This window comes from Pelodiscus sinensis, chromosome 29 (assembly GCF_052426305.1).
Source record: "Pelodiscus sinensis isolate ZL-2025 chromosome 29, ASM5242630v1, whole genome shotgun sequence".
Classification (NCBI taxonomy): Eukaryota; Metazoa; Chordata; order Testudines; family Trionychidae; genus Pelodiscus; species Pelodiscus sinensis.
In genome coordinates this window covers 5,891,569-5,915,884 of record NC_143080.1, presented here as the reverse complement: position 1 = coordinate 5,915,884, position 24,316 = coordinate 5,891,569, and the positions used below count along the sequence as shown (strand labels likewise).

Here is a 24,316-nt window from a genome sequence, read left to right as displayed (position 1 = left end):
GACAGCACAGAGCAAGGACAGTTATTCTGTCTGCCTGGACTTTTGCCTCATTTCCATGTCAGACCTTCCTGCTCCGTCCCCCACCTCAGTTTCCACAGCTGCCTTGGTGACCCACTGCGCTGTAAAATCGGGTCTCAGGAGCTGTTACTACACTGCCCAGAGCTCTTCAGAGAACCAGACATTGGCAAAGGCCAATACAAATCTGATTATATATTTTAGAAAGGTGCATCTGTCTGCCTGTCCATCTGCGAGTCCATTTGTTCAAGAAGTCCTCTTAAACAGTAAGAGCTAGGACCATCCAACTTGGGAGGCAGTTTCCTTTTATCGTAACTTAAAGCAAGGTTGGGGTTTGGTTGTGCCAGGACAATGGGATGTGCCTGGAATTCGATTGTTTCTCATAAAATAGAAAGGGAGGGGTTTGGTAGGAGGGACGGTTATAATGTAGAATGACCACAGGGGGCAGCAAGGGGCCAGAGATGGGGACTACGATAGCTATGACCCCATTGGGCCAGCAAGGGGCAGGGGTGGAGGAAGGGACAGTTATCGACTATATATTCCAGAGTAAACTTACAAAACAACAAATGGTCTGGTAGCACTTGAGAGACGAACAAAACATGTAGATGGTATTATGAGCTTTGGTGGGCACAACACTTCTTCAGATGGCTGGAGATTTTTCTTTAGGATGTGCAGACCCAAAATAAATAGGAGAGAAGGAAGGGGCGGGGGAGGAAAAAAAAGGAAGGGGGCGGGAAACAAGGCGTAGAGGGCATGGAAATATCAAAGGGAAAAACAAGTAGGCAGAACTGGTAACATATGAGCACCTGAAGACTGGATAGTTAAAAAGAAGCAGATAAGGAGTAAAGAGAATAGCAATAGATAGGAAGGGTACTAATGCAAGAATCAACACAGACAAAGAGCTGTTGGCACCTTCACTGAATGTTAGGTTGATAATGTCCCAGCCATTATCCCGACTGAGAAGATGATGATCAGAGTGAGAATTGAATTTGTGGATGAAATGTAATTCCAACACTATTTGACTAGTAGAATTGGTTTGTGACAAGACAGCCACCTGGAGATCTTTTAAAGAGTGATTAGGTAGATTGACGTGTTCTCCAACAGGTTTCTGTAAGTTCCCTTTACGTATATCTGATCTGTGTCCATTGATTCTTTCCCGTAGGGACTGTCCATATTTCAGAGAGTTTGTCTCTTTGCGTGTCTGTTCCCCAGCCAGGGGACATACACCCCTCCCCTATCTGTGCCAGCTGCAGCTTCCATGGAGAGGCGCTTCTCACCTGGCTCCCAGGTGCTGCTGTGAGAGAGGGCTGGGGTTGTCGTCCTTCCCTAAGGCAGCCTGCACACTGCATCCCTCCTCCCCAGCTCCACCCCAGAGCACTGATTTCAAGGAATAAAAATAAAACTTATTTGCGGGGAGGACTCAAGCAGCGCTGGGCTAATCTTCTATTCAAAGGATAAAAGTCGGCGGGAGATGAAACTGAGTGGGAGCACAACGGCCTGGGAAATTTGGTACCGTGGTTTAAAAGGCCACAAGGAAATGCACAAGGGCTGGCCCACAACATTTTGGCACCTGAGGTGGGGAGCTCAAATGATGCCCCCATGCCCCTTTGCTTGGGCCAAAACTTTGCAAGGTCTCAATTCTGCCTTCTTCCTGTTCTCCTCCTCTCCTGGCGCTGCTCTGCTACCTACATACACACCAGCAGCAGATACAATTTTCAACAGTCTGGGTCCTAGTGGTGCTCCCCACAGTCTGGCACCTGAGGCGGCCGCCTCAGTTCGCGTCATGGTAAGGCCAGCCCTGAAATGTACTGTGATAAACTGACCCCAGAGAGTTGAACCATCTTCACCCCAGGGCCAGATGAAGAACAACACACTCCGTAACGCTAGGGGTATGTCTAGACTACACGCCTTTCTCGACAGAGGCTTTGTCGACAGATACTTTCGACAAAGCCTCTGTCAAAAAAGAGCGTCTAGACTACAACCAGTTCTGTCGAAAAAGCAAGCTGCTTTTTGGAAAGAAAGTGTAGACGCTCTCTTTTGAAAAAGCACAGTGTGGATGCAATAGCGCCTTTTTTCGACAGAACTCTGTCGAAAAAAGGCGTTATTCCTCATAAAACGAGGTTTACCGCCATCGACAAAACTGCCGCGTTCTGTCAACAGAACGCAGCGGTAGTGTAGACGCAGGTAGAGTTTTGTCGACAAAAATCCACTTTTGTTGACAAAACCCTGTAGTCTAGACACACCCTAGGACCGCAGTCCTCATGCTGCTAGGTATTAGCGCCGTGGTGTCCAACACGCTCACCGCCAGCCACATGTGGCTCTTTGGCCAGTTGAGTGTGGAGAGTTCGCTCTAGCAGTAGCCACGGAAGAGACCCTAGTGGCTACAGCTGCAGAGCAGGTTGGACCCCCCACCCCGGCATGCGATAGACCCCGGCTGGGATCCGGAAGAAAAGTTCCTAGTGGGACAGGAGTCCAGAATGGGGTGTCTCATTGGGGGCTGGAAAATAGGGCTCTCTGCTTTCCAGAGCCTCTGAGGACGGGCTCTCTCACTAGGCTGCCTGTCGCTCTCTGAAGAGGTGAAATGTACAGCAGGCGGTGCTGAGGTGAGCTCGCCCACCAGAGATGCCCTGCAGCACTAAGCTCTCGGCTGCGAGCCACTGTACCAAACTGCAAACCATGGATATGCAGGAAACCGCATCAAGCCAAGGGGTGCGGTAGCACTCCCCTCCCCCCACTTCCAGCACCTCTGCTCCAATGTTCCCTTTATTTTTTTCCATCCATGGGCGGAATACATTTTATTATGTGCACCAAAGTGCATGTGGATGTGCACCACCAATAGAAACACGTTGCCAGCTGTGGACAGCTATGGGTGCTCTGCCAATCCTCTGGGTGGCATTTGGATCTCTCCTGGGTGGCTGCCCAAGTGCTCAGCCTACAGGGCACACGGCTTTGCGCTTATATCGCTGCGAGGCTGGTCACTTGGGTGGCCGCAATCCGAGTGCGAAGCTCATGGTGGTGCAGAACGCGAGGCCTTTGCTGCTCAGGGACACGGGTGCGAGAAGCCGAGGTCACGGGGTGTCCAAGACTCAGCCGGGTTCCAGATGGGCTATTTACCTGTGACAGAAGCTGCTTGCTAATCCATGTTCCTTGTGGGAGGCCTCTTCATCCACACAGGGTAGCACCACGCACCTGGCTGCTAGGTATTAGCTGCTGGGATTCCTGCTAGCCCACCATCCGGGGCTGGGACAGGGGGATGCTCTATGCAGGAAGGTGTGAAATGACTTGGGGGCTTTTGGGCCAGTCCCTGCTGCATGGATCTACCTCCCATTCTTGACACTAGTGGGGGCCCTTTGTTGGCCCTCTCAGAAGTGGGGCTCTGGGACTGACTGGCTGTCTTGTCCCTGCAGGGGGCGCTCTGCGTGGGGCAGTGTGAGTGGGAAGTTTGCCCGGTGGCTGCCGGAGCTGAGCCTGCTCTGAGATAAGCAGAGGCCTAGAGGCCAGGCATATGCTAAAGAGCCATTCACCAGCGTCCAGAGTACTCCAAAATGTGATTAAATACACCGGTGAATAAGCCAGACTAATGCCCTAGACACACGTCCCCCCAGCAGTGGAGTCCTGCACAGGTCTGGGGGGAGCGGATATCCCCTGGCCTGGGCCAGGGTCTGCACGAGAGGCGCGGCCCACGCCCATGTCCCTGCATGTTTCCCCGCAGTGCGCCACGCCCGTGGGAACAATGCACCACAGGGATTTGCTGGGAGCGGCTGCCGAGTTCACAGACTCGGGCGGAGGTGAGTCATGGAGCCACCGTCCCAAGCAGGCCCAGAGCGGCAGGTGGGACAGACGGATGGTAAACGGCCTGACTTGAGGGGTCTTGGTTATTAATTTCACGCACTGGCGGAGGCTGGAGCCCCTTGGTGCTCACCGAGGAATTTCCACGCAGAAGCAGATTTCATCCTGTGGCCCTTTCCCGGCCCTTCCCTGCTCCCTTCTGCCCCTTTCTGAGCCTGCTGCCGCACCGCAATTTTCAATAGCAGGCGCTGAAAACCCAGGCCACTGTCAGGTTGTTCGGGTGGGATTTTCATACACAGCCCAGTGACCTAGCAACTGAAGTCCCCCTGAAACACGATGTCCTGAGCAGTGCTTGTTGTGTGATGGTACGTACCGCTACGGCGTACCGGCACCTTTTTCTGGGTGCACTCGCGCCGCGCTGCTTTCCCTTGGCGGAAAAGCGGTGAACAGCTTAGCTGGGCTCGGGGTGGCGGGAGGGGAGCAGAAAAGCAGTCCAGGGCTTAGCTGGCCATCAGAAAAAGCAGGGGAGGCTGAAAAGCTGCATGCGGCTCCACTGTTGGGGCAGAAAAGCAGCGCATGGCTCTGCTGGGCTGAGGGGTGCAGAAAAGCGGCAGGCAGTTCAGCTGGGCTGGGGGTGCAGAAAAGCAGGGGGTGGCTCAGCTGGGCTGAGGGGTGCAGAAAAGCAGCAGGCGGCTCAGCTGGGCTGGGGGTGCTCAGGGAACCGACACACTGCTCAGCTGAGCTTCAGCGCGGCGCACGTGCTCCCTGGACCAGCTGGGAAATGAGAACCGGCACCTTTTTTTTTTTTTTTTAAACAAAAACAGCACTGCTCCGAAATCACTCGGGCCCTCCTGAAAATCCCACCCGTAAACCCTTCCTCAGGCCCTGAAACGAGTGGCCCGATTTCCCACGGGCGGGGGCAGAAATGGGGCCAACGGAACGGCAGTGACCTCACGGGGCTGTCACTTGGGACGTCGCTGTGAGGTCAAACCGAAGGGGGGCAGGAGCAAGTCTCCTAATGAGACATCACTGGCCCCACCAGCCCCTGGGCAGGTTACGCCCCCAAGGACAAGCCAGGGTACGGCTCTGGCCGTTCATCTTTGCACCTGAGTCTCTGGCTCGCTGTGCCGTGCAGCCCCAGGGGGAGAGGGAGGCAGGAGTCCACTCCATGCCAGGGGAAATGGGTCCGTTTTCCTTCATGGGAGCCGTGTCCAGAGGCTGAGAGTTCCCGCAGCACTGGGGAACGACAGGTCTCCAGGCATTGCCGGCCTAGGCCAGGCCAGACCGTGTGGAGAGCCCTCACGCTGGCCAGCGCTATGCAGCGCGGACATGCCTGGCCGGAACAAGGGGGGGTCCAGAGGCCCTTGCGAATTGGCGTCGGGGTCTGGAAAGAGGCTCCAGCGTGGCCACGTCCCGGAGACGGGGTGAACGGGGTGTCGCCGAGCCAGTCTCTGGGGAGAGGTGAAAAGGAGCCTGTGCCCATCACCCTCAAACCTGCAGCGACAGGGCTGCGACTCCCAGGGCCCAGGCTGGCCCCAGGGCCTGTGAGCGACGCCACACGCCCTCGGGAGAAAGTTCTCTCCCAGGGCTGGCCCCATGGGAAGGAATGTGAACCCTTTGAAGTCCTCACCCCGCCTGTAATCACCTTCGCACAGGTCTCAGCACGGAGACGGGAGGCCACCCAGCCTGGGAACAAACGCACGGGTCTGGGCCTGTCTCTGGAACGCGCCTGAGTCACAGAGAGCCAGGCCCGGCTCTGTCTGGGCTGGCAGGGGGGTTACAAGAGTTGCCTCTGCCGGGCAGGCTCTGAGGCCTGCAAAATCCAAGCCGAGGGGAGCGGGGAGCCAGGGAAATGCTGGGTGGGAGCAGGTTGTGTGGTGACTGATCCATGACAAGCTCGGGGGGAGCCTCTAGCAGGCTGCTCAGGCCCGAGTTGCCTGCCTGGCCTGCTCCAGAGACGTTAACGTGGGTGAAAGGTGCAGGCTTGAGAGCTCGTGAGGCTGCTGGCTGCCTCTCCAGAACCGGCCCTGCCTGCTGTCCTGCCCTGCCCCTCCGCATCCCTCAGCCCTCGTCCCCCATCAGCTTCACTGCTTCTCCGCCTCTTCTCCAGTCCCATGGGCCGTGTCTGCAGGGGCTGGCTGGGATCCTGCCGTCCTTTCATAGGGTTGCCAGATGGTTTCAGAAAAAATAATGAACAAGAACAAAAACAAAAACCCCACGCCAGGAAAAAGTTTGTTGAGAGCAAAAAAAAAAAAGGACCCTGAGAGTTGTTAAGCAACTTTAAAAACCACGTGGTGAGGCTTTTTGGCCCTAACAGGCCGGGCCTGACAGCTCTCTGGTAAGCACTAGAACATAAGAACATAAGAACGGCCGTACTGGGTCAGACCAAAGGTCCATCTAGCCCAGTATCCCGTCTGCCGACAGTGGCCAGCACCAGGTGCCCCAGAGGGGTGGACCGAAGACAATGATCAAGCGATTTGTCTCCTGCCATCCCTCTCCAGCCTCTGACAAACAGAGGCCAAGGACACCATTTTACCCCCTGGCTAATAGCCTTTTATGGACCTAACCTCCATGAATTACTCTTGCTTTTTTCACTAGAGTCGCCAGGATGCCTCCGTATTGAGCCGGACAGCCTGGGATTTTCGCCTCCTGGCCGGGAAAAAAAAATCAGAAAGTACCCGACATTTTTTTACTGGACAGGAGGCGAAAATAACGGAATGTCCGGGTCGATACTGGACACTGGGCAACCCTATCCCTTCGCCCCAGCAGGCACGGCCACCATTGCAAGCCAGGGCTTGGACACCAGTGCCTGGCTACCAGAGCCTTGCATGGGCCTGCTGCCCCCATCCCAACAAGGGGCAAGGGCCCATGGGAGCACCGTTCCTCTCCCAGGCTCTCAGTGCAACAGAGACTTGGAGGCGCTCCCAGTGCTGCAGAGCGTGAGGGGGGTGGGAGCTGGAGGTCTCAGGGGGCGTGTGGTGGTGGTGTTAGTGAGGAGGCCTGTCCAGGCCACATGCCGCATCCAGGCCCTCGCTGCTTCGCCCTGCTGGGGCGAGCCAGACAGCGTCACTGCACGAGCAGCCTGGAGGGCGCTTTGGGGTAGGACCCTCGCACCGCGCACAGCGAGGCCCCAGCCTCCCGGGGCAACCACAAAGCGGTTGTAGCCACACACCTGCCGAAGGGGGGCGGGGGGGGGGGTTCGCTGTCCCATGGAGCGGCACTCACACCGCTTATAGAGGGTTTGCTTCGCTGCCTTAGCAGCGCACCCGCCGGCTGGTAGCTCGTGCCTGGAGCTCCAGAGGGCCCAGGTTCGGTGCCGCCTGTCGGCGTTACAGTCGGTAATGACACCGGTACCTGAGGAGGTTGGGGGGTACCAGTGGGCGGGGCTCCCCTGCGTTAACCCCGACTCTGCCGTGCTCAGGCCATGCCGCAGAGGATTAGTGGGACGTGAAAGCTCCTCTGAGGAAGCCAGGGCAGGACACTCCCCAAGTCCATGGCCATGGCCTCTCCGCTTCCTTGTAGACGGGCCGTCCCCTGCTTCCTCTGACACGCCCCTGGCCTGCAACCCCCTTTGCGGGTGACTGATACCAACTCCCCCTCTCCATCTCTCCCCTTCCGACCCTGCAGCCCCCAGGAGGGTGGGCAGCTTGTGAGCTGTACGTGGCGCTGGCTTGGGAACGGGTTTCCCTCTCAGCAGGGGCGTCAGGCAGGAGTCACGCTGGGGCGTTTACGGGCCCACTCCGTGCTTTCACCGTGCTACCAGCTGCCGCCCCCGGCAACCCCAGCACCGCCGAGCGGGACGGTTAAGCAGTGGTTTGGTGCCACCTGCGGGCACGAGTCAGTACAGCACTCCCGCCCCTCGGCGCGCCGAGAGCAGCCCACAAGCTGGCGAAGAAGGACGCAGGGACTGGGCAGCCCCTGGGCCATGCCAGAAGTTACTTCTCCGAGCCTTTCGCCAGAGACACCCCACCCCGCTGCCTGGGCAGCCCACAGCTCACGCCCGGCGTCACTGGTCCCAGGCGATGCGGGAAGGCACCTCGCCTGCCCAGAAGGGCCCATCCCGGGGGCTGTAAGACCGGCTGGGCAGCAGAACCCTTCCCTACGGACTAGGAGAGAACTTGAGGGACTCCTGCCTCCCTCCCACCCTGGTGCTTTGCCTCAGTCTCCCGTCAGTCCTCACATACAGTTGCCACAGACCCCAGGGCAGCCGGGCCCAGCCCGAGGGGAAGGTTGGAGCCTGTGCCTGTGGTCCAGCATGCGTGTGCCTAGCCCCACGTCCCTCTATGGCAAGCCCCCATATGGATACCACGGTGCCAACCATCGCTACAGGCAGCACGTGCACAAAACCCTGCTGCTTTGAACTAGGCTTCCCAGGGGCACTGCGGCCCTTTGAACTAGGTTTCACTGCGGCCCTTCCTTCCCCTTGGGAGCCTGTCTTGGCTCATTGCTTCCCGCCGCTCCCCTGCCAGCGCCGGGCCACTTGCTTTATGCTTCGAGCGTAAGCTCTCCAGGGGCTACCCCTGCGTTCAGTTTGCTCAGCGCCTCTCACAACGGGCACTCTGCCATGCCAATCACACACGGTGCTTTTCGGCCGCGGCTGCAGAGCGACTTACGTCCCTGCCACCCGCTAGGGGGCTAAGCCCACGGGCATCCCAGCTCACTGCAAGGTGCCAAAGGAACTGTGACTCCCAGTTTCTGATACCACCCCTCTGGGTTACAAGGCCCCCGGTTTTTGCTTGGACAATAGGACACCAGGGCGGAGTGGGGGACAAAGTCTCTGACCGTCCCTGTGCGTGGGAAGAGACACCGTTACTTCCCTGCACAGGGAGGCTCACAGTGTTGCTGCTGCAGCAAGTACCAAAGGAACCGCCCTTTGCCGACCAGCAATGCCCGGAGTCACCAGGTGAGAGCGCTCTTGCTAAACATTTGTAACGGAGCCAGCCTCTCGCTCCAGCCCAGCTCCCCAGGCCTTTGAGGGCCAGGAAGGCTGCCAAAAAGTCTTTCCCTGACCCCACAAAGTGCTGCCACGGGTCAGTGTGCACTTGGCAGCCCCTGGCCGGAAAGCAGCGGGTACAAGCACGAGGGCGCAGCCGATACTTGGCAATAAGTGTGAGCAATACGCCAAAGCGCCTCTTCTCACTTTTGAGTTTATGCCCCCTCTGCTCTTCTGCCTGCGAGCTGAGTGGGGGATTTTCCCCTTTGGAACCTCTCTGGGGCCTGCCCCCCGGCAGGGCCACATTATGACTTTCGTGGGCCCTAGGCACTTTCGCCTTCGTGGGCCCCTTCCTCCATTAATAAAATATTAAACATTATTTTTGATATAACTTTAAATACATCATTTTATTTTTTTTTCTGTTTTGGGCAAAATTTAATAGATTTTCGTGGGTCCTAAAAGGTCATTTTTTTTCTTCTGATTTTAAAAGAAATTAAAACATTTTCATGGGCCCTTAAAAGTATTGTGGGCCCTAGGCACTGTGCCTAGTGGATAAGCCGGCCCTGCCTCCCGGCCTGTAGTGCAGAGCGATGGAGTTTGGGGCCTAGAGGCAGGCGTGTCTGTGTGGTGCTGTTAGTGGCTGCACAGGGTCGGCTCTCACTGAGGAGGAAAGAGCCTGCCCAGTAGGGAAGTAAAAGTTGTAAAAAAAATACGAATTGTGTTACAAATTCAAAATTCTCACAGGCTCCATCTAGACCAGTGGTTCCCAAACTTTTCGGCATCATGCCCCCTTTTTGATTCTTGAAAAACCCTCACGCTCCCATCCCCCAAAATAGCAGCAAAACTTGTTGACCAAAAAAAAAAAAACCAACACACTGACCAGGACAGCAAATCTTGATGGGGGGGTAGGGAGGGGAGACTGGGTCAGCTAACTCCCACCCTGGAATTTCTTCATGGCCCCCAGTTTGGGAACCCATGGTCTAGACTGCAGGCTTCTTGCGCAAGAAGCCTTTATCGGAAGAGATCTTCCGCAAAAACGTCTTGCGCAAGAGGGCGTCCAAACGGCAAAAGTGCAGTGAAAAAGCGATGGGCTTTTGCGAAAGAGAGCGTCCAAACTGCACGGTCGTTCTCTCGAAAGTAAGCACAGATTGCTATGCACAGAATGGCCACCGGGGCACCTGTGCTTTTTCCTCTTCCCTCTTTTTGCGCAAACCCCTCTCTTCCCCATCCACACACGCCTTTCTGCAAAAGAGCTCTTTGGTAAAAAGGCTGCTTCCTCGTGGAAAGAGGAATACTAATTGCGCAAAAACCCCTTTGTTCTTTCAATTCTCTTGCATAAAAATGTGCTTGAGGTGTGGAGGCTCCACGAGTCTTTGCGGAAAAATGGCCGTTTTTGCCCAAAAATCCTGCAGTGTAGACAATGCCTCAGTTAAACGGTGAACTGTGGGGCTCAGCTGCTGGCTTCTGGCCCTGCGACGTGGTGCGGTGGGCCCAGCTGGGTTAGAGCAGCCCCCGCTTACGGCACGCCACGGACAGGGACTGCTCAGGCCGGGCCACACGCCAGTTACCCAGTTACATCCCTATGTCCAGGAAGTCTGTGTGTGCGCGATACAGGGCTGGCTGTCCTCGCAAACCTCCCTGGCAGCACTCAACTGGGATCAGCTACACCAGCAAACGGACTTTTTTTGCGTCTACATTAGGGTCGCTGCTGGCCTGGCCTGTTGGTGTGGGGAGGGATTTCTGTCACATCCCTGGCCTGCTGGCAGGTGGGTCAAGCGTAGACCAGGCCTCACTCCAATGCAGCCTGGCTGGCTGTCAGTGCTCTCCTCTGCCTCAGAGCCAGTCTCTGCTACGGGGCTCTCAGCCCTGAGATCCCCCCTCCCCCGGCACTCACGCAAAGCCACTGGCTGGCGTGACCCTCACGGCACTGCAGACAGAGCTACTCAGCTCTGGGGCCTGACCCCGAGCTCCCCCTCTCGCCCCCAAACCATTGACACATCACCTGACCTGCTGTCCCCGCCTCTCAGCCTCTCACCTTTGACAAACAGCAGCTGAGCCCTGAGCGGAAAGAGCCTGGAGCTTTTGCAGGGCACCGACCTGAAGACAAACAAAGCTCTGCAGTCTCTCTCGGGGCGTTCAGACTGCCCGGAATGTGAAACGTAAAGCAAAACGCAGGGAGCCTGGGACGCGTTCAGCCAGGGAGCCCCAGCAAAGGGACCTGACTGATTGGCTGAGCCCCGGCTGGTTGGCAGGAGGGCAAAGCAGAGAAATGAGAAGGAATAACGGGGGTGGGGATGGAAGCCTTTCTTCCAGTCTGATGGGAAGAAGCAGGTGGGAGAACGAGCGGGAAGACACGCCGCAGCGGGGAGCACCAGGCAAAACTGGCCAATTGCTTCTCCGGGCCAGACGTGGCCACCCCCCCAAGTGACCATCCTGAAGGGTTGCTCAGGAGACCCTTGTGGCTCATGGACCCATGTGACCAGCTGACCTGTCCTGTCCATCGATCCATGTGGCCCTCACACCCACATGGCCATCACCCCTCTGGGACCATCCCTTGCTACTCACTGCACGGACATATAGACGGACTCCTTCAGCATGGCTGCCAGCCCAGCGGCTCTCGCCACCAGAGATTCACACTAACGAATCTCTCCACCCCCATTCCCAGCTCTTGAAGTTATAGGAAATTACAGAAGCTGATACCCGGGGTATTTCCAACTCTCTGTCTCCTCCTCTGCTAGTGTTTCCTCCTGCCCCCAATCCGAACTCCCATCCTGCAATGTCTCGGCTTGACAAAGCCCTGGCCGGGTTGATTAGTTGGGATTGGTCCTGCTTAGAGCAGGGGGCTGGACTTGATGACCTTCCGAGCTCTCTTCCAGCTCTATGATTCTATAATTCTAATGTCAAGGTTGGTCCATGAGAAAACTTGCTCCCCAGAAGGACAGTGGTTTAGCACCGTCTCCAAGGAGACAGCGCCCCCCATCCATCACTGATACGTTCTCCTAGAGCACAGCACCCAGCGTAGTACTGCCCCAGGGCACAGCATGGCTACCGAGTCCCCATCCCAAACAGCCCATAGCCAAGCTGCAGTGTTCTCTGCCCTACCAGGCCAGCCTTCACCTGTGGGCCTTGAGAGCGCTGGCAGACGACCAGCAGATGCCCAATTAGCCCATGTTTACTCCCACAGAATTCAGGCACAATCCTGCCTCCCTAGACACTTGGTCTCCAGCAGCAGGTCCCAACAAGAATCTCTGCAGAAGTCGGCTTGCCTGCCCTGAGCCGCAGCGCTGGAGCTGTGTCCTCCCGGGACAGGAGAGAGACTTGGCGTGGGAGGGAACAGCTTTTCTTGGACCAACTTCTGCTGGAGGAAGAAATCAGCATTTGAGCTGCACCGAGCTCTTCTTTAATCTCTGAACCTCGCCTGTGCGCCACCAGAAGCTGGTCCAGGAAAAGAAACCCCTCCCTTACCCGGTCTCCCAGGAACGGCTCTGTTCCCAGCTGGTGGGGCGGCTCCTGAGTGCCCTCCCCGGACCCTTGGATGTTATAGTGGGGAGGGAACGAGCGTCGCGCTTGAGAACTGGATATGCATGGGGACGGGAGTCCTGCTGAGAGGACCAGAAAGCCCTGAGGGAGGACAGAGGCTGACTAGGCAGCAGGGTGCCGGGCACATGCTGAGTCCTGTGAGACGCATACGACTGGCATCCAACGTGCTACTCCCAGTGTCACCTGTGGGCCAGGGAGGACGTCGGGCTCGGCCACCCGCAGCGAGGGGGCCACGTGGGGCTCCACGAGTCACATTTCAGGGAGGGCTCGGCACGACCTGCAGCCAGGCCCTGCCCAGAGAGGCCGGGGGCTTTCAGGTGCCAACAGGAACGTCAGGCTCCCATTGGTGGAAGGTCCCAGGAGATTCCCGGTGGGAAGAGGGAAAAACGAGGCTTTAAGACACTGGTGCACCTCAGCCCTTGGGGACTCCCACCCCGGGGGAGGACGCACGCCGTGCCTGGGGGCGCGTTTTCCAACGGGCTGCCACAGAGCTCAGCACCGATCAAGGCTGCTCACCGGTCCCTACCCAAGCTGGCTCAGGTGGGGCAGCTGGTGCCTCTCTGGCCACTAGACAGTTCCACGTTCATTTTATCAGCTGACCCTCTGCTGGCCGAGACGGAACAGGTGGTGAACTCCAGCTAGGGCCCGTCTCCCACCTAGGGCTGCCAGCCCTGCGGGGTCGGGCCCGGAGTCTCTGGGAATCGGCACCACCTCCCGGGGACCGTGGAAAGCCGCCTGGGAGAGTGGAACCAGGGAGTTTTAGAAAGCGGCGTTCTGTCATGCCGGGAAAAGTCTCTGGGGGGAGCTGCAGGCAGTGGGCAGCCCTCCTCCCACTGCGGCGCCTGAGCTGGGCCAGAGCCCCTGGGGAAAGACTCTCTCGGTGCTGCTCTTCCTTTGCCCAGAAAGGGCGCTGGGCATCTCCCCACCCTCCCAGCAGCTAAGCTGCCTGCCCTCTCTCTACTCAGAGCCAGGCAGGAACGTGGCCTGGTTTCAGAGGGGCTCAGCTCCCACAGGGCAGTAGACTCCGACCTCTGTGGCTCCACTCAGCTTTGTGCACCCCCCTGCCCTGGGCTAGTCCCAGAGCAGAGCTGCTACCTGCGCAACACCAGCCTCCCAGGGAGAGCCACGCTTTGCAGGACCTAGCCCGTGTAAGGCTCCGAGCCCATGTGGGCTGGCCTGTCCCTGCCGCCCTGGGGGGGACGGATGCCAGTTTCATTCCTTCCCCGGGAGACGTGGTAACACAAGCTCCCTGTCAACCGTCCCCTTCTCCCTAAGGCCGGGGCTTCTGCCGTGGCCCGTTCCCATTCCCGAGTGTTCTGCTGGGCAGGCTGTCTGTGGGGCAGCCCCCAAGCCACGCACGTCTCTTCCCCGCCCCGAGGCTCCCTGCTCTCAGCAGCCTTTTCCCAGCCCTCTCACAGGGCAGGCAGCTGGGACCCCCACGCCCGGGCTCGCCACAGGAGCCAGCCTGTTCCCTGCCATGCTCTTCTCCCACCCCTATCCCCTGCATCAGCTTCCCTACCTGGGCAGTGTCTTGCTTTTATAATCCCTGAGCCTCAGCTGGGAGACAGCAAAACAGGCACAGGTGAGGCTGGGCCCAGCTCCTTTCAAGGGTCAGCCAAGCCCGGACTGACAGGTAAGGCTAGAACTCCAAGGGGGGCAGGTGTCTAGGTCTGATCCTCAGCCTCCTGCCCAACAACCACCTAACCCTCTAGGCACCTGTTTCCAGGGTGGGGCTGCATGCACAGCTGCCCCAGGCCTGATGCTGCTGAGGGTTTGCACCTGGCAGGGTCCTCCACCAAGGCATTTCCCTGCAGGGGCCTAGTGCTTGCCAGCTCCGGCCCCTCTTTGCCCACAGCTGAAGCGGGGATGGTGGAGCTGCCCCCCTTATTGCTGCTGGCCCATCGGTTAGCGTCCCCAGGTTCAAATCCCCCCTCTGCCTGGTCCAGAGCAGGGACCTGACTGGAGGTTTTCCCTCTACTTAGTGACTGCTCCAAGCCCGGGACAGCTGGCTCTTGGCCTCCTGGTGGGACGCTTCCACTCGGTGTAAAACTCAGCGATCCCTGGGGCCAGAGTGAGCAGGAAAATGACTCGATGGGCTAGAATCATAGCACCCTAGAACTGGAAGGGACCTCAAGAGGTCATCGAGTCTAGTCCCCTGCCCTCACGGCAGGACCGAGCACCACCTAGACCATCCCTGACAGGTGTCTGTCCAACCTGCTCTTCAGTATCTCCAGTGATGGAGATTCCATAATCCCCCTTAAAAAAAAAAAATTAAAAAAAAATTTAAAGGGCCAGACCCCTGCAGCGCAGAGGATGCTTTTGACACTGTGACCTGGGGGTTATGGGCCCAGACACCACTTCTGTGCCGCTCTGCCGGGGGCTCCCATGAGCATTCAAGCATTTTGCACCCAATGGAGCAGCTTTCCCTGGAGAGCTGGAGGCGCCTTCCCTGGAGCCCAGAGCAGGGGAGCTGAGCCCAGGTTGCAGCTTTGAATCTGGCGGAGCGGGAATTCGATCCGTCAGTGCTGTGACTGGGTCCACCCTGTGAGAATTCCCAGCTCCGGCTCCCCCTCTGGCCCGGAGGTCCATGCCTAGCGGCCTTTGAGAGGTTGTGCTCAGGCCACGCCCCTCTCCCTGGCATTTCCCTGGCTGGCAAGTTGAGGTGGCTCCCAGCTGAGCCCCCCAACTTCGGTGGGTCTCTAACGCGCCCCTGACTCGGGGCTAAGAGTTGGGTCTTTGCAACGCTGCACCCAAGGGCCCTTAGTGTGTTGGACTCAGAGGGCCATGTGCGCTGGCAGGAAGTAGGATCAAATCACAAAGATCCTTAATGTGCAAGCCTTGGACGTAGGCTGGCCACCGCCTATGCAGGGCTCTCAAAGTCCTGGCCCACGGGCCATCTCCAGCCCCATCCAGCTGGTGAAATATGTTGAAAAAGTTATTGAATTGGGCCCACGTGACTACCAGCTTGGGGACTCACCCAAGCTCACGGCTTCCAGCAGCATCCAAGCCCCCACTGGCCACACGCTCCCAGCTGCGGAGGGTGCCGCTTGGTCCGGGAGACTGTGCTGGCTCCTCCCACTGCAACGTAAACTGCACAGGCCAGAGAACCACACTAGCTGAGGGGCTTCTGCAGCCAGTGGAGCGGGGCTGGGGGGTTTTGCTTTTGGTTACCCCCGGCGGGGGCAGCCGGGATCCCAGTGCAAAGGTGCGGCTATACGTGTGGGGTTGCGGGGGAAAGGAGGAGGAGGTGCTCCCCAGCGTGAGGACCTAGGGGTGTGAAGGTGACAACTCGGTTTCCGGTCTTTTGTAAGATCCTGGGCTCTGTCCGGGCTCCTGGACACAGGGGGAGACTCAATCAACATGCATGTCCTGTATTGCTAGCCCCAAGAGCTCTAAACTCAAGCGCTCCCTCACCCCCCAAAAGAGCATGGCTTCCTGAACTCAGATACAATACACTTGGGGATCTTTTTATTTGGCCTCTGGGGTTTGAGGTCTTTGGCTGAACTCAGGGCCCGTTTTCTACCTTTTCTCGATAAACCTTGGGACCTAAAGTCTTCCTAAAAAAAAAAAAAAGAAAAGAACGAGGCAGCTGAGATGCTCTTCTAATACCCTACACCTGCAACGAAGCATAACCTACTAAGTCAGAGCAATCACAGTTGACAGAGGTGCATGAGGCATCAGGCAGTGAAGTTCCTAGATCTGGCTTAATTCCAGCAACATGGCTGGGGCTTTCCAGGGGAAAAAAAAAGCCTCAATTATCAGGAGGCTTGTGATCAAAGCGGTAGAGTTGGCATCACTGATATCTGGGCAGTTTCACAACATGAATGAACAGTGTCATGGCTTACATTTGCGGGAGGCTCTGCACACACCTTCCCCGGGCCACAGGGACGTGGCAGCAGCTGCGTGGAGAGAGGAGTCGGCTGCCGCTCTAGCCTCAGTGCTCTATGGTGGTGGCATCAGAGGCCACCGCTGGGTTTAAAATGGTCTGGGGGCAGCAGGTAGGGCCAGGGGATGTGTGGGGAGGGAGGGAATGCACAGATCCCCCTCCCCAGAGCCCTGCCAGGACGGGGTGCCCACTGGCGTGCTAGGGGGATTGGAGGACTGGCACTGGCTCTAAGGTAAATTGAGTCTGAGACCCCAACCCATTGGTCAGAAAGCCCCTCTGTGGTATAGATCAGTGTTTCTTAACCAGTGGTACAAGCACCCTTAGGGGTACTCGAGAGAAGTCTGGGGGGTACGTCAACAACTGAAATGTGGAGAAAACTGACTTTTTGTTTTAAGGTTTACAGCGTTTTATTATTTTTGTACCTTTTACACCCCAAAGTTTCATTGCCCGCCCGGCTACGATTAAGTTGTTTAAACAAATGTGTGGCAATGGTAGAAAAAAATGGTGTGTCTGAAAACTGTAGGTACTGCGTGTCCGTATAATTTTTTTAAAGGGGTACTTTATAAAAAAAAGGTTGAGAAACACTGGTATAGATGACACCCTGAGATGCACAGGGAGCGGGAGGTATCATGGCTTTCTCTGTGTTGAAGCAAAGGCTTCCCTCTGTTTTGGCAGCTAACAAACAGCTTTATTGATCAATAAGGCAAAGTGAGCCAAACCTGACCCCAGCAGAGCCGGGCCCAGTAAGGCTGGCTAATACAATCAAACCTAGTATCTTTATACCCTTAACCAAACAAATCTGAGTCAGGATATCCAATTACAGAAATCATCAATTAAACTTAGAAAAGCGAAGCCTTATCAGCAAGGATGGTGGGCAGGTACTAGGGAGTAAGGCTCCCTTAATCAGCTCAATTAACACAGTCCAATAGCTCGTCTTGCAGGCCTCTGTCCTGGGGTAACAGAAAGTTCACTCTGGTAGACGTGCAGAAGCAGAAAGCTGAAATGGTTTCTGTTATACCAGATGGCTTCTAGCTAAATATGAAAATGGTTTCCACATCTGGGGTATGACGGAGACAGCCCCCTGGATGAGGTAGAACATTAGTCTGGGGCAGGACACTGGACTACATGGAGCTCTGGACTTTTCTGGGCTGCTGGGCCAGACGGACCCGTGTGTGCGCCACACTGGCCCAGGATAGCAGCACTGAAATTCCTCTCACCCGGCCACGGGCTGTTTCCTGCAACGGTGAGCCCAGGTGTGGAGAGAAAGCCGGAGCTGATTCCAGAGATGCTGCGGCCACAGGCCAAGCCACAGTGACCGCGATGGGGCCGAAGCCATGGGCTGTGCTGCAGCAGAAACCAGGCGCTGAGCTAACCCGGAGAGCGAGTCAGGCTCCGAGAGGCTAATTGCACCGTCGCAGGCCCCTGTCTGGCAGCGTGGCCTCGTTTCCCCTTTTGAAGTCTTGCAAATAATCAGTGGCGCGCTGAGGTGAGGCTGGGAACTGCAGCCAGAAGCCCTGCAGGGCACGGCCCAGAGAGCAGGGAGGGGAGAGTCTCTGCACCCATGGGGAGGAATTCCCGGTGTGTGGCCATTATGCAAGGCACGCTGGGGAGTGCAGAGAGGGCAGCCAGCCAGTGGAGCGAGGGGATGAGCGTTCCCAAAATGCGGAGAGGAACTGCAACGAGAGTTGCTCGAAGGACGAGTGGGAACCGCTGGAGCATGTCGGGCTGATGTTGTTGGGATCGTGACACTGGCACCATAAAACAGGTTCCCAAACGCACCTTAACAGGAGGCAAAATGATTGTTGTAACACGGGAGGGCTCATAACGTCTAGCTACAGGAATTCCTGTGGGCAGGGCAAGGCAGGGGCACCTCAGTGATGCACAGGGGACAGTAGCACAGAAGGTGAGATGCTGATAAAGGCTTGCGCCAGGTTGGAAGGAGCTTGGGGTTCAGCGGGTAAATGCTCTTTCCTGTCCGTTCCCAGCCCTGGGACACTAACTCAAGGTGCCTTGGAGTGTGTTTATGTACCACCGACATCTAGTATAAGTGTTTTACCACACAAGGCACAACTAGCCCGTGGAAGTCAATGCCACTCACTATCCCCGAGGCCAAGAAATTAGCGGGATTCCAAAAGGACTGGACATTAACGAGAAAACCCAGCATTATAGTGCCAAGCATTAGAAAACACTGATTTTTGAAAGGGATCTGAACCCATCTGTTTCAGGGCATGAGCACCCTCGACCTGAAAGGTGTTAGGATGAAACTTCCCCAGTGGGCAGGTTAGTCCCTAATAACCCACTGCCTCATGAGCAGCTGATGCTGGCTCCAGTCAGAGACCGCAGATTGCGTGAGCTGGACTTGCCTGACGCTGCCTGGAGGTTCCTGGGCGAACTTTCTACAGTCTAGATCAGAAGCAAGTAAGATTCTCCCCCGAGCAGGAGCTTATGCACTGCAGTGCCCTGTAGCCCCAAACAGCCTTGGTCAGGGTCAGATTGCATGGGCAAACCCAGCCAGCTGATCAGATCCGGAGAGTTTCCAAACCCCGTAGCGAGTGGAGTGTCAGGTCCTTCAACCTCGCTCTAAGCCGGGTGGTCGTCCTAGGCTCGGTTGTTTTGCAGTGGGGGTGAATTTCAGCGGCGAGGGCTCTCTGCAAGTGTGGAAAATTGACGCTGAAAAATGAGGTGGGAAATCCCCCAGACTATATTCTGCTAGACAAATGCCACAAATAAACACACCAGGACTCCAGGCTGCTGGCCCCATTGAGGCTACGTTCTGATTCTTTGGCCGTGTCTACCCTGGCAGATGGAAAGTGCTGGCAGTTACGGTGTTGCTCATGGAGTACAGCCGCGACAACGCTGTTGAGTGGCCACACTGTCCGCTGCCAGCGACCACACTTGTGCCACTTGCAGCGCCTTTCGGAGAGGTGCAGTCTGGGTAGCTGTCCCAAAGCACCTCTTCCTCTTCGGCCACAGGTTGGTGGTAAACTTTCGGGTGAAGAACTAGGAAAAACTATTTCCCTAGGCGGGTGGGGAAGCACTGGGATGGGTTCCCTAGGGAGGGGGTGGTATGGGGGCAGGCTGGGTCCTGTCCCAATGCCCCGTCGTGCATCACTTTGCACAAGGAACCCTTGTGCTTCCACCTGCCTTTGGTGCCATCTTTCAATGGCTTCTGTGCTGCGCACTCTGCCTCCTCGCCGGGTGGGGACGGATCCCCAGCTGTTGACTAAAATGCTGGTAAGTCTCATGAACCCATCACGTGTGGCCGTCGAGTCACTCCCGAATCATAGAACCATAGAGCTGGAACAGACCTCAGAAGGTCATCAAGTCCAGCCCCCTGCTCTAGGCAGGACCAATCCCAACTCAATCAACCCGGCCAGGGCTTTTCAAGCTGAGACTTAAAAGCGTCTAGGGATGGAAGCTGCAAAGTGACGAGGAGGAGTCTGAGCAGTGTCTGTACGACTCACAATTTCTTGTGGCGTTCACAGAGGTGCTGCCCACAGTGGAACGGCACCAAGCGGTCGGATCCCATCATTGTGCGAGCCTGGGATGATGAGCGGTGGCTGCAGAATTTTCAGATGAAGAACTAGGAAAAACTCTTTCCCTAGGAGAATGGGGAAGCGCTGGGATGGGGTCCCTGGGGAGGGGGTGAAATCTCCATCCCTAGAGGTTTTTAAGTCCCAGCTTGACAAAGCCCTGGCTGGGATGATTGAGTTGGGATTGGTCCTGCCTTGGGCAGGGGGCTGGACTCGATGACTCCTGAGGTCTCTTCCAGCCCTAGTATTCTATGATTCTAAGAAATCCTGTTTCCGGGGACTATGTGCAGTGCAAGGACACGCAAGCGAGAGCCACTCTGCAGGTGGAGAAGTACGTGGCGATTCCAGGGAGCTTTCACTTGGTCCCCAATCATTTCGGAGTGGCAAAGTTAACCGTTGGACTCATGCTGGTGGAAGTGTGCAGGGCCATCAGGCACATCCTGCTCCAAAAGGCCACGACTCCGGGCAACGTGTATGAAAATTGTGGAGGTTTTGCACAGGCGGGCTTCCCAAACTGCAGAGGGGCAATAGATGGCACGCACACTCCAATTCTGTCACCAGACCACCGAATACATTAACTGCAAGGGATGTCTCCATGGTTCTGCAGGCACGTGTGGATCGCCATGAGCGTTTCACTGACATTAACCCAAGACGGTCTGGAAAGGTGCATGTGGGGACTTTCTTCCCAGACCTGAAGATCATGGGGGGAAAGTGGAAATGCCCATTGTGATCCTTGGTGACCCTGCCTACCCCTTAATGCCATGGCTCATGAAGCCATACACAGGGGCTACGTCTACACTGGCATGATTTTCCGGAAATGCTTTTAACGGAAACGTTTTCTGTTAAAAGCATTTTTGCAGAGAAGTGTCTGTGGCCAATCTAGACGTGCTTTTGCACAAAAAAGCCCCGATCGCCATTTTAGCCAGTATTTCTGCAAGAACACTGATGATCTTACATGAGACTGTCAGCGTTCTTGTGGAAATTCAAGCAGCCAGTGTAGACAGCTGGCAAGTTTTTCCGCAAAAGCAGATGATTTTGCGGAAAAACTTGCCAGTCTAGACACAGCCAGGGAGCCTTGACTGCAGCAAGGAGCAATTCAGTAACGGGCTGAGCAGGTGCAGAATGACTGTGGAGTGAGCTTTTGGCCATTTGAAGGCCTGCTGGTGATGTGCAGAGGGGTAGGGGAAAGGGCCGGGACAGCCCTTGCTGTGGCATGGGTGGGGGTATCCCTTGGTGCAGCCAGGCAAGGTGCCAGGGAGCAGGAGTTTTCATGTGCGCCTGGCCATTATGTGATCTGGGCAGGTGTGAATTGGGGAGAGCACGGGGGGGGGGGGGGGGGGAAGGCGGGATGAAAGTTTTACTAATGGCCACACATTACTGCAGCCTGTGTTCAGCCTGGAAGATGTTTCACTGCTTAGGGTGAGCAGGGAAGTGAAGGCAGGTCGTTTACTTGACTGCAGGTTCCATACATGGCTTGTCTTTGCGCAACGATGGTCCCCCCCCCTCCCCCGGTGATGGCCCAGTGAGGAGGGAATGTCAGACGGCAGGGGTCAAATACTACGTTTGCTCTGAGAAGGGTGGCCCAGCAGCTGCACGAAGCTTTGGGTGAGGACTGAGAGGCAGGTTACCGAGATGTAAGAGATTGCATCAACGTTTGTTTGCCGTCTGACTAACCCTTTGCTGGTAGCAGCATCACACCGAACTCAGCCTCCTTTCTGTAACCCTCCCACTCCTGGCAAGCTGCTTCCTAACCCCCTTCCCAGGTGCATCAGCCGCAGCCTCCGAGAGCTGCAAGTGGTTCGCCTCTTCGGGGGTACAAGACAGCTCCTGGCTGCAAGCCTCTATGGATGCCAAGTCCTCCTCTGGCTCTGAGTCCCTCTCCTCTTTAGCACACTCAGCCACAGTTTCCTCCTCCTGGATTGGTACACGGCCGGATGCCCCTGAACTCCTGAGCTGTCCACCCAAGTCTTCAGAGTGGATTTGTAGGGGTTGCCTACAAATATATCATCCAGCTCTTTGTAGTACCTGCAGCCATTTTTAATTCTGTTGGTCTCTGACTGTCTTGCAGCACACCCATGTACCACGGAACTCAGTTTAAGAAACACTGAGGTAGCAGGATGACCATGGAGCAATGGGATCGGGAAACCTGCATCATGTGACGCCGCCTGCACCATGCGGCATTGCAAACCCTTCCCAAAGCACCCTGCGGCCAGTTGCACAGTGGGACAGCTCCCACAATGCACTGCTCTCGGTGGCCTTGCAAGAGCTGCTCATGTAGACATGCTCCGCAGTCACAAGGGGAACAGTGTGGAGACACAGCACTGGTTTCCCTGCAGCGCTCCTCTATAGTGGGTCTGGCTGTGTCACACAAGCAGGTATAGGAGGGCTGAAGGAGATGCCTATACTCAAGGTTGGTCACCACTTCATTTGTATTATTGAAGTAAGTGCGGTAAACGAGCGCTGCTCTTTAGAAGCAGAGAGTAAGACTCATTTCCCACCCTGAAGAACTTACGCTGTAACTGACAGTGACAGTTCCATGACTACGAGGGCAAAAGATTTGCAGCACATGAATGGGAACAGCTGGAGTTCTCATCTGGAGGTTGGTTGGTGCCGGATACGTCACCTATCTCCCAAGCAAAGACAAAATAATTGTCGATCTGTGCATTTCCCCTCCCTTTGGAGGAGGCCACTGAACCGGAGGAGTAACTCATTGAACTGAACTCATTGAACTCACAGCTGTGAATCACCGAGAATCGTTCACACGCACCCACTGCAGTGACAGGGATTCTTCAGCGCATGTTGCAACGGGCAACGGAGATGCAAGAGCCAGGCAGTTGCCCCTCTCTGTCAGAGAGGAAGGGAAGGAGTAGGCAGGGGACAGATCGGCTCTTTATGGCATGTTGATCCTGGGTGCAGATACGGTTGAAGGGCATGTTCAGGGCTCGACAAATCAGTGAATCTACTCACCCGTGGCGAGTAGATTTCAGCTGGTTGCCTCGTTCACCGGCAGCACGCACATGCGCAATGAGGGTCTTGCGCACGCGCAGTGCGGGGCTGGCGAGTAGATTTCGTTGTGGTTTGTCAAGTCCTGGGCATGTTGATAGGGGAAGAACCCTCAGGGTGCTATCCCTTACTGTTCTGCAAACAGCCCCTCAACATTTGAAGAAAAAAGAAGCATGCTGAGAGCCAAAGGGCTGATGTGGCATTAAGATAAGACGTTTCCGAGGGGTAGTCGAGTGAGTCTGTAAGGGTGTGTCGTGAAAAGAGGCATAAAGGATCTGCCGACAAAGGGTTCTGGGGTCAGCAGATCCCCGTCTAGATTGCTGCTCTGTACCGACAAAAAACTGATCGGCACAGCACGGCGGCCGTTTTGATTTAAAAGAAGTGGTGATAATTTAAATCATCGCTTCATTTCCCTTTGTCGTCCTGCCTCATCGACATGGCTCCATCGACGGAGCCATGTAGTCTAGACACACCCTAACAGAAAACACTTAAAAAACAACCAATAGTCCTGCCACACCTTTGAGACTAACAAAAAATGTAAATGAGCTTCCGTGGGCACAACCCACTTCTTCAGATGACTGGAGTTTAAGGGGTCCAAGCAGGGCCGGCTTTAGGAAGTGCGGGGCCCAATTCAAACCATTTCGACGCGGCCCCAGCAGCCAGGATATTTTGTTGACCAAAAAAAAACCCAGCACACACACACACAAAAAAGTCACAGCCCCTTTAAATCTCCAGCTACAGGGCAGAATCCCACCTTCCCACCAAACCCAGGGGCCAACTCCTGCTCCTGCAGTGCAGGGAGATCCCTGCGCTTGACTCACCCCTCATGCGGTGCACAGAAGCCGCCACGCTCCTCCGGGGCCGAGGCCCCCTCCCGCAGCACGCCCGGCATGCCAGCACACTTCCGGATTTAGGGCACGGGGCCCTCTTGCTAAAGCCGGCCCTGGGTCCAAGTTCCAAGTAAATAGCAGAGAAAGGGAGGGGATGGGGAGGGAAAGGAAAGGTTAAAAAACAGTCAGTTAGGCTACGTCTACACTGCGAGTTTTTGCGGCAGAAAATATGCTAATGAGGGACTCCTTAGCATAAGTCGTGATCTCATTAGCATATTTTCTGCTGTTGAAGCAGTGTAGCTGCTTCTGGTTTTGTGCACAAACCCTGTTTTGTGCAAGAGCCTTATGCCTTATCCACTGCCCCACTGGAGAAGTCCCCCTCAACCTCCCTACATTCGGAGAGGCATAAGGCTCTTGCACAAGACGGGTGTTTTTGTGCAAAACGGAAGTGGCTACACTGCTTCTTTTTGCGCAAAACCCCCTTGCGCAAAAAGAAAGGGCAGAAAATATGCTAATGAGATCGTGACTTATGCTAATGAGTCCCTCATTAGCATATTTGCTGCCACAAAAGCTCGCAGTGTACACATAGCCTTAGAGTTTCCATGCTAAATGAAGCTGACAGGGTTCTAAGTACGCTTAAGTATCTGGTGTTTGGCCTTAATGTTCAGACTTAGGCCAACATGTGTATTCTAGGTCCTAAAGGATAAGAACAGAGCTGACCTTACAATTTGCAAGACCCCAGCCTATCTGGGATGGGGAAAAGCATCAGGCCTAAAATAGCGGTTTC

General features: G+C 55.9%; 1 long non-coding RNA gene across 2 annotated transcripts in view; it reads right to left on the bottom strand.

Annotated features, from left to right (window-relative positions):
• Positions 1 to 16,829: 16,829 nt before the first annotated feature.
• The window catches only part of LOC112544311 (uncharacterized), a 157,775-nt gene continuing 150,288 nt past the window's right edge, over positions 16,830 to 24,316 (bottom strand). For both annotated transcript variants that reach the window (XR_003087646.3, XR_016348061.1), the window contains exons 4-5: positions 23,521 to 23,642; positions 16,830 to 17,942 (exon numbers count right to left, since the gene is read on the bottom strand). This is a non-coding gene — a long non-coding RNA (uncharacterized LOC112544311). The remainder of the gene's footprint in view (positions 17,943 to 23,520; positions 23,643 to 24,316) is intronic.